Source organism: Leptidea sinapis, chromosome 2 (genome assembly GCF_905404315.1).
Source record: "Leptidea sinapis chromosome 2, ilLepSina1.1, whole genome shotgun sequence".
Lineage (NCBI taxonomy): Eukaryota > Metazoa > Arthropoda > Insecta > Lepidoptera > Pieridae > Leptidea > Leptidea sinapis.
Window position 1 is genome coordinate 12,116,055 of NC_066266.1, and position 8,810 is coordinate 12,124,864.

Sequence of the window (8,810 nt, forward strand, 5' to 3'; positions counted from 1 at the left end):
TTTAATTATGGATTTCCGCAAAGTAACGCCTACTTCAATAAATTTTCTATACTATAGTTGATTATATAGAGGTATAATATTATATTAAATAGGCTAAGTTATTATATGATTTAAAATATGTTCTGGGTGTTTCTTAATAGTTCTTCTGCCCATGTCAAAGCCTGCACTGCGCAGCTGTTTGTCGCCAGTAATTTAAACAATAATATGTTTTTGTGTATGACCATTTAATAGTCCTTACCAATATTACTTAAGTCAAAGTCAAAGTGAAAAAATCTTTATTCACTGTAAAACTTTATAAGTTATTTAGTGCAAGTCAGGATGAAGTACAAAAGTTACAATAGCATTCAAATGAGTATAACAATATTCATTAACAAAATTTAGAACATTAATTCCAACTATTTTATTCATTCAACTAATCTTTCACATTATAATAGGCCTTAGATGTTAATTTATTTTTTACGATACATTTAAATTTTTGAATAGGTAAAATTTTAATTTCATTTGGGAGTTTATTACAAAATATAACACAAATCACTTTAAAAGATTTAGCAATTTTACGGAGCCTAGTAGATGGAATTGCGAGTTTATGTTTGTTTCGAGTATTGACACTGTGTACATCACTATTCTTTTTAAATTGGCTAATATTTTTATGAGCGTATAGGAGGTTCTCGTATATGTACTGGCAGTGTACTGTCATAATATTTATTTCACTAAACTTTTCTCTCAATGAATCCCTTGAACGCATTTTATAGACTGCTTGAATTGCTCTTTTCTTCAGCACAAATATGTTTTCAATATCTGCAGCCCTACCCCACAATATAATTCCGTAAGACATGACACTATGAAAGTAGCTGAAATATACAAGTCTAGCCGTTTAAACATCTGTCAGCTGCCTAATACTTATGTATATTTGTTACGGGCATTGTGCTAAGTAAAAGAGTAGCTACAGGTGTTATTAGTCACAGAAGTTCTCAAATACTGTAATATAAGCCTAAAACTTACGGTGATCATATTACTTATTTGACAGATATGATGGCTCGGCAACCTCCTACCACCAACACAAAGGGGCTGAGCAAGAGGAGACGATGGCATCCTAAAGCCGGTGACAACCAATGATCCAGTGGCATCTGACTCCAACCACGTGCAACGCAGAGCAGCTCGAATTGTCGGGGACCCAGTGCTCTGTGAACGGCTAGATCACTTGGCGTTGCGTAGAGACGTCGCTTCATTGTGTGTCTTCTACCGCATTTATCACGGGGAGTGTTCCGAAGAGCTGTTCAACCTGATTCCTGCCGCCGAATTCCACCTTCCACGACACGCCACAAGTTAGGATATCATCCCCACCATCTGGACGTCAGGCGGTCCTCCACAGTGCGGTTTTCAAGGAGCTTTCTTCCACGTACTACAAAGCTGTGGAATGAGCTTCCTTGTACGGTGTTTCCGGGACGATACGACATGGGTACCTTCAAAAAAAGCGCGTACACCTTCCTTAAAGGCCGGCAACGCTCTTGTGATTCCTCTGGTGTTGCAAGAGAAATATGGGCGGCGGTGATCACTTAACACCAGGTGACCCGTACGCTCGTTTACACGCCCACTGCACGACTGGGTATGAGCAAATATGTCGGTCTCAGTGAGTCATACATCTTTGTGCCTTTTAGTTTCAAGACACTTGGCCCGTGGGTCCCAGGGGTACGGTGAATGTACACAGAACTATCTTCGCGCCTCAATAAAGCTACGGGAAACCCAAGCGCTGGCAGCTGTTTCGGTCAACGGATCTTATCAACGGAGCTATCCAATGCGGAAATGCTGCCAGTATTCTTAGTACACTTTCCCGTATTGCTAGTTCTAGTTAAATGTAATCATAGTATTGTAAATACTATTAACACTTAACATACATGTTAAATATTGATAAACACTGTAGAATTCCCCACTAATTGGATTTATTTCTGGAGCTCAATGTATGAATATTCACGCCCAGTTTCACGTCAAATATAACCATAAATTGGCTTGATTTAAACATTGCTGAGTTTCTGCAGCTATTTATACATTCAAAGGGTGGTTTCGACTGGAATAACTATATGGTTACCTGACCGCAGAGTAATAATTAACTAATAGAACTTACTCTTGACACGCGCAAGATAAAAGTTAATTTGCATTTTATAATTCTGGTCAGGCGAAAATCAACTGTATTACCACAGACCTACAAAGGGCGTGCGAGAAAGAATTACATCTCTAACGGAGATACGGCAACATACGAAGGCAAATCTATTGTGACTGTAACTGATTATGATTAACAAGTCGTAAACAGTCAGCCACGCTTGACATTAGCTCCATAGTATTTTGCGTTAGCTAGACAAATCTAAATTGGTGACGCATTATTGGACGTTCAGATCGTATAAAGGATAGTAGGTATATTAAAAAATATATATATAATTTAAAATAGCCCTAGGGCAGTCGCTCCATTCCAAATCTGTGGTATCATTAAGAAAATCATCTATAACCATTAACCATCATTTAAATGTAGTAACCTTTACCACATTTAAATGTTTTTTAAAATTCTATTGATATTTGTAATTTTTTTTAATATTCTGGGAACAGGTTATAAGAATACACAATGTCCCACAAAAGACTTAACCGAGAATCAGATATGTATAACATCTATATTTTATTACTGGTGTTGACATTATGAAGTTTCTACTAAATTTGCTAATATGCATACATACATAACATTGTCGAGAATATAATATTGAGAAGCAACAGTCCAGATGTTTATTTCTTAATATTTTTTCTAGCTGTTACCTGCGACTTTGACGGCCTTAACTCAAATAACCATATTAATTGGTGTTCTAATGTTACATGCATATATACAAAACAATCATATTATATCTCTCATCTTTAAGGCAGCTCTCGTAAGAAATATTTTCGATCTACAGTTTATTCTCCGACTTTCAAGTCCGACAGACAGTCGTTACAGTAACAGAAAATCCTTAATTTTTCGGGCTATTGGTAAAAGAAAATCAAAATAAGTTTTTTTATGGAAAAGGAAGACAAACGTGCGTACTGGTGTTAAGTGGAGGAATCACAAGAGCGTTGCCAGCCCCTAAGGAAGGTTTACGCGCTTTTTTTGAAGGCACCCATGTCGTATCGTCCCGAAAACACCGCACAAAGGCATAAAAGGCATTTATTTTCAGTAGTGACCCTAATGTACCTTATACTGTTGTTCTGTGTAATATTTAGGCTGGATAATTTGTGGAAATGCGGCTCAATAAAATAAAATAAAATAAAAAAGGCCAAGTGCGAGTCGGACTCGCCCATGAACGGTTCCGTAGCAACAAGTAACAGAATATACAAGTTCTTGTAGTTCGTTGTAACTTTGGGTTGGGTGCAAGACAACGATATGTAATACAATATACTTAGTTAAACATACATAAATACATATAAACATCCATGACTCGGAAACAAACATTCACATTCATCATATTAATGATAGCACCTACCGGTATTCGAACCCGGGACCTACCTCAGTAAGCAGGGTCACTAACCACTGAGCTATAGGGGTTACGCCCTGCCCATTACAATGTAGTGCCGCTCAGGATTCTTGAAAAACCCAAAAGTTCTGAGCGGCACTACAATTACGCTCGTCACCTTGAGAAATAAGATGTTAAGTCTCATTTGCCCAGTAATTCACTAGCTACGGCGGCCTTCTAACCGAAAAACAGTAGGTACCTAATGTTTACACATTACTCCTTCACGGCAGAAATAGGCTCCGTTGTGGTGCCTATAATCTAGCCGGCATCCCGTGCAAAAGAGCCTGCCACTGGTAGATAAAAATTATAATAAAAGTATAGATAAAATTTATAATAGGCTTTAGAGTTATTGAAAGCTTGTGGCAGGATATGACGACCGCAACAATTTGTAAGATGTTTTATCAAAGCACTTAGAGTGCAAAAAGCGCAAAATATTTGAATCCATTCCCGCGAGTACCGGCCACGACGGCGGAACTCAACACTTAAGCACAAATTGCTAGACTTGTCTTGATAGTGGCAATAGCATCTTGCCGCCAGAATGTACATTTGAATGCGGCTAATGGCATTTAAAATTGTTCTAATTGCGTTAATAAAGATAATTTTATGAGCGGTTATGGTCACACTATAATTAACAATCGACAGTTTTTTTTTTATGAAAATAAGGGACGAGACGAGCAGGACGTTCAGCTGATGGTAATTGATACGCTCTACCCATAACAATGCAAAGCCGCACATCATAATTTCAGCCGGAAGACGACCACTGCTGGACAAACGCCTCCCCCAAATATCGCCATGACGATCGATCCTGCGCTGCCCTCATCAATCTTACTCCGGCGATCTTGACGAGATCATCGGTCCATCTTGTGGGGGGCCTTCCGCTCAGGATTCTTGAAAAACCCAAAAATTCTGAGCGGCACTACAATTGCGCTCGACACCTTGAGACATAAGGTGTTAGGTCTCAGTTGCCCAGTAATTTCACTAGCTACGGCGTCCTTCAGACCGAAACACAGTAATATATAATACATAATATTATAAAATCATTCAGAGATACGTTTTTGTTTCATTTTTAACTCATTACACATTTCCGATGGCTATAGACTACATTATTCCCGAATACTTACATAATTATTACTTCTATTGACAGAATAGTATCGGTCTGGTGAGCTAGTCCTTCTATCTTTTATCTATCTTCTTAATCTTTCTATATATATATATATATATAGACGTCATAAGATACATAATAGCTTTAAGGGTAAATGTATACACTTCTATAATAAAGTCCCTACCCAGTGGCTGGGCCATCATTCAGGGCTTATCTATAAATAAATTTAAATGTTTTATAAAAAAAATGGGTTTGTCGTAAATCCTATTACTCCACAGTTGAATATCTAAATGATCGGACAGTCCGGGACTAGATTGTGATTATTTTATAGCGATAGAAATGACTGTACAATATTGTATATTTTTATTGAAAAGAGCGCAAAAAAAGAATACTGGTAGAGTTTCTTGAGCCGCTTCCTCTCTCTCAGAGCGCCATTTGTTTCCGAAGCGGTAGTAGTATCTAGTATATTAGAAATGACATCAAAAAGAATTCTAATGGAATCAATTTTGAGAAAATAAATGACTTTTATAAAAATGACGTTGTTCTGTATATAATAAATAATAAACTGTTTTTATGAATTCGTCAATATGATTTCGTAACATCAAGAATTATTTCCTAAAATATGCTCGCTGTTGTTGATACGAAATTGTTTCACAGCAGAACTTACAAACCGTACGTCAAAAAATTCTCTCCTAGAAAATAGGTCCTTATAAAACAAATATTGGAAATAAAAATAATTATGGGTCCCAAATCGAAATAAAAACTATCCTATCTCTCAAGTTGGACTAAACTGCACTCGATGAAGTAATCCCAATTAAAATCAGTTCATTAGTTTAGGAGTCCATCGCGGACAAACAACGTGACATGTAATTTATATATATTAAGAGATATATATGTAATGAGTGAGTTTGTTTGAGGCTCTTTCACGCCTAAACCACTGATCGTATTGACATGAAACTAACACCATTCGATGCGAAATTTATCCTAGATGTTTTATTACTTATTGTATTTGTAATAAGATGTACAAAATTTACTTTATTTCCTTTTTAAATTTGCCCAGCGAAGCGGGCGGTAACGGCTAGTATTATATTAAAATAAAATACTAATACCTAAACGACATTTTAACAAAAACTATCATAAATATTAAATGAATTAATAAAAATTAAAAACATGAATGGTTGGACATTAGTAACTTTTAAATGTTCCCGGCGTATTTCTCGCGTGCAAGAATGCTAACGAAGTTAGTAGAGGACGCATAAAACATTTGTTGCGTGTTAAAAAATAATGCGAATCCTTGGAAAATAAAATACCAAGTACTTAGAGGTCGCTCGGAACGGAACCTTCAGGGTTGTTCTCTGCATACGTAAACAATATATGACCTTCCCTTCACCTGATTCAAATAGAAATAATCGTTTATAAGTCATTTATTTTTTTGAAGATTGATTCTCATGCTATTAGACAACCGATAAAATTATGCCAGGTTTATTAGTTTCAGTCACTTTGTGGTAGTGTGCGAGAATTGCTCAAAATAGAGAATAGTTCTTAATTTAATTCAATATTCTATCTAGACGTTTAAGGAACGTACAATACTCTGAAGTATTATTGCATTTTAAATTAATACCGGTCGTTTTCCGTGTCATTTTTTAACTTCAGGAATCAACGTAATCAAGTAGACATTTTTTTTTGTTAATAGTTTTCCTATTGATATTTGTTTTGCTGAAGTTCTCATCACTAGTTTTAGTTCCGCAGACTCTCGCTACATGGCCAACAGCGCCAAAATGGCGAATAACAAACAGTCACAAAAGGACTTTGACAGCCGCCAGTCCAGTGGTAAATAGAGGTCAGTGTTCTAGGTAGAGAAAGTGCCAACCTTACTTAAAAGATGAGATATTATCGTCAGCAATACGTGAGAGTTTTGCTGTTTACAAGGCTTTAATTAATGTAGGTATATAATGTAATATGTATATGTATTTATGTATCTATTAATTATTCTTAAAGTTAATCATTATTAAGTTTTACTTCAATCGCGCGTAATTACATGCACACACTTTATTAGGTGGAGAGTCTTGGTGGAAAATTCGAGGTTCTTTTATACCTATTGCTAAGAGGTTTCGCACTGTTTTTCAGAGTAATTACAGGATAATCCTTAAAGAGACAGATTATAGCTAAGAAGTTACGAACTAAGACACAATTCACTTCACTTTTAATTTCTCACGAAACATCTAAAATATTGTAATAGAAATAAAAAAATCAATCAGCCAAAACTTAGATACTTAAGACAGACCCTCTTGCTGTTAGGAAACACATGTACACAGGCCAACTTTGTTCCTTTAGTGTGCAAGTCGGCTATGCCTCGATTTGTTAATCGTCAAATCGTAGTGTGCGTGCGTTGCATAAAATAGAGATTAACAGTTTAACGCTATTTATTTCAACGTGTACACAGCTGTCACAGTCTATCAAGACTTACTGTAAATTATCGAAGAGTCAATATAACAGGAACATAGTTATGGGATAATCTTGCACAAGCCACGAAAACATTCAGGATGTTGGCATATTCTGTTGTTAAACTTATAATAGGTAATATTGTTGTCTCTCACGTAAAGATGCATTTGCTTTTTGATTAATGAAAACGAAACAGCACGATAACGTGAAGTCTTGTGTGGATTTTGTATTTACCAGTATAATATTTATTTCTAAAACGATTACAACGTGCCTATCTAAATGTATTAATTCTATATTATAGTAGCCGACCCAGCAAACATTATATTGCCATATAAAGTGATTAAAAAAATTTTTTGAAGTATAAAAAATAGATGCAACCGATTCTCAGACCTATCAAATATACCGTATTACAATTATTGTATTCGATTGTCATCTTGAAACCCTATTGCGGATTTACCTGATATGCACACAAAATTTCATACAAATCAGTTAAGACGTTTCAGCAGAGTTTGGTAACAAACACCGGGACACGAGAATTTTATATATAAGACTAGCTGACCCAGCAAACGTTGTATTGCCAATTAAAGTAATAAAAAAATTCAATAATTAAAATGTTTGAGGTATAGACAATAGATGACATCCGATTCTCAGACCGACCAAATTTATCGGACATAAAATGTATCGTACTACAATAATCATTTAATTCTATTGCCATCTTGCAACCCTATTGCAGATCTGTGGATGGAATAGAATAATATTAAAATCGCGATACAAAAATAGGTGTTGATCGTAGACGGGTGAAAATTTGAAGTTGTATGTATTTTTTAATGCTGAATCATAATAAAATAGAAATAAAAAATTGTCAAATAAAATATTTAGGGGTGGGTATGAAAAATAGATGGTGGCCGATTCTCAAACCTACCCGATATACACACAAATTTACAAACAAATTGGTTTAGCCGTTTCGGAGGAGTTTGGTAACAACACACCGGGACACGAGAATTATATATATATAAGATATTCAAATTTAATTAGTACCAAAACTTATGGACAATGCAGGACTCAAACCGCACCTCTTGGGTTCCGCCCCAGCGCTCGTAACTAACTGATCCAACCGCAATATTTATAGTATACTATCTATCTGATATAGTCTACCAGAGTTTATTTCTTTTGACTTCTTATACAAACTTTTATCGGGTCCTATGATAAAGCGAAGCGTCATAGACTAAGACCCACACACCAATATCAGGCTCCCAAACGATTTTAGTTTTCGGCGTTTCATAGCGTTTTTGTCTGCCCAGCCTAGCGAAACCAATGTATGAAACGTGCAGTCATTGATAGATTGACAGATGACGGCTATAATATTGTAAAAAACGAACATAGCCGAAATCCACTACTTTTTAAACAACTGTTCGCTTTCAAACTTAGCCGGATTATACTTCGTAGCCTTTTAATTACTATTTCAAACTTATGTCAAATCTCAAGGCACGTTAAGGCCCGGTTCCTATTAACTTGTTAATTTCTTGAAATGGATAGTTTTTGGGACTCGCAGTAATATTTACAATATTTCGATAGGATAATAATTATCTTATTATATTCATAGAAATATTGGACGAAAAATATATCAAACTAGCTGACCAGACAGACGTTGTTCTGTACATAATAAATAAAATACAGTTTTTGATGAATTTGTCAATAATTTTTCATTGTAACATAATAATATGCTCCTTGTTGTTATA

At 35.6% G+C, this 8,810-nt stretch overlaps 1 long non-coding RNA gene across 1 annotated transcript in view; it reads left to right on the plus strand.

The window, feature by feature from the left end:
* LOC126972103 (uncharacterized) overlaps positions 1–8,810 on the plus strand; it is a 69,064-nt gene that overhangs the window by 37,317 nt on the left and 22,937 nt on the right. The gene's annotated exons all lie outside the window — the stretch shown is intronic.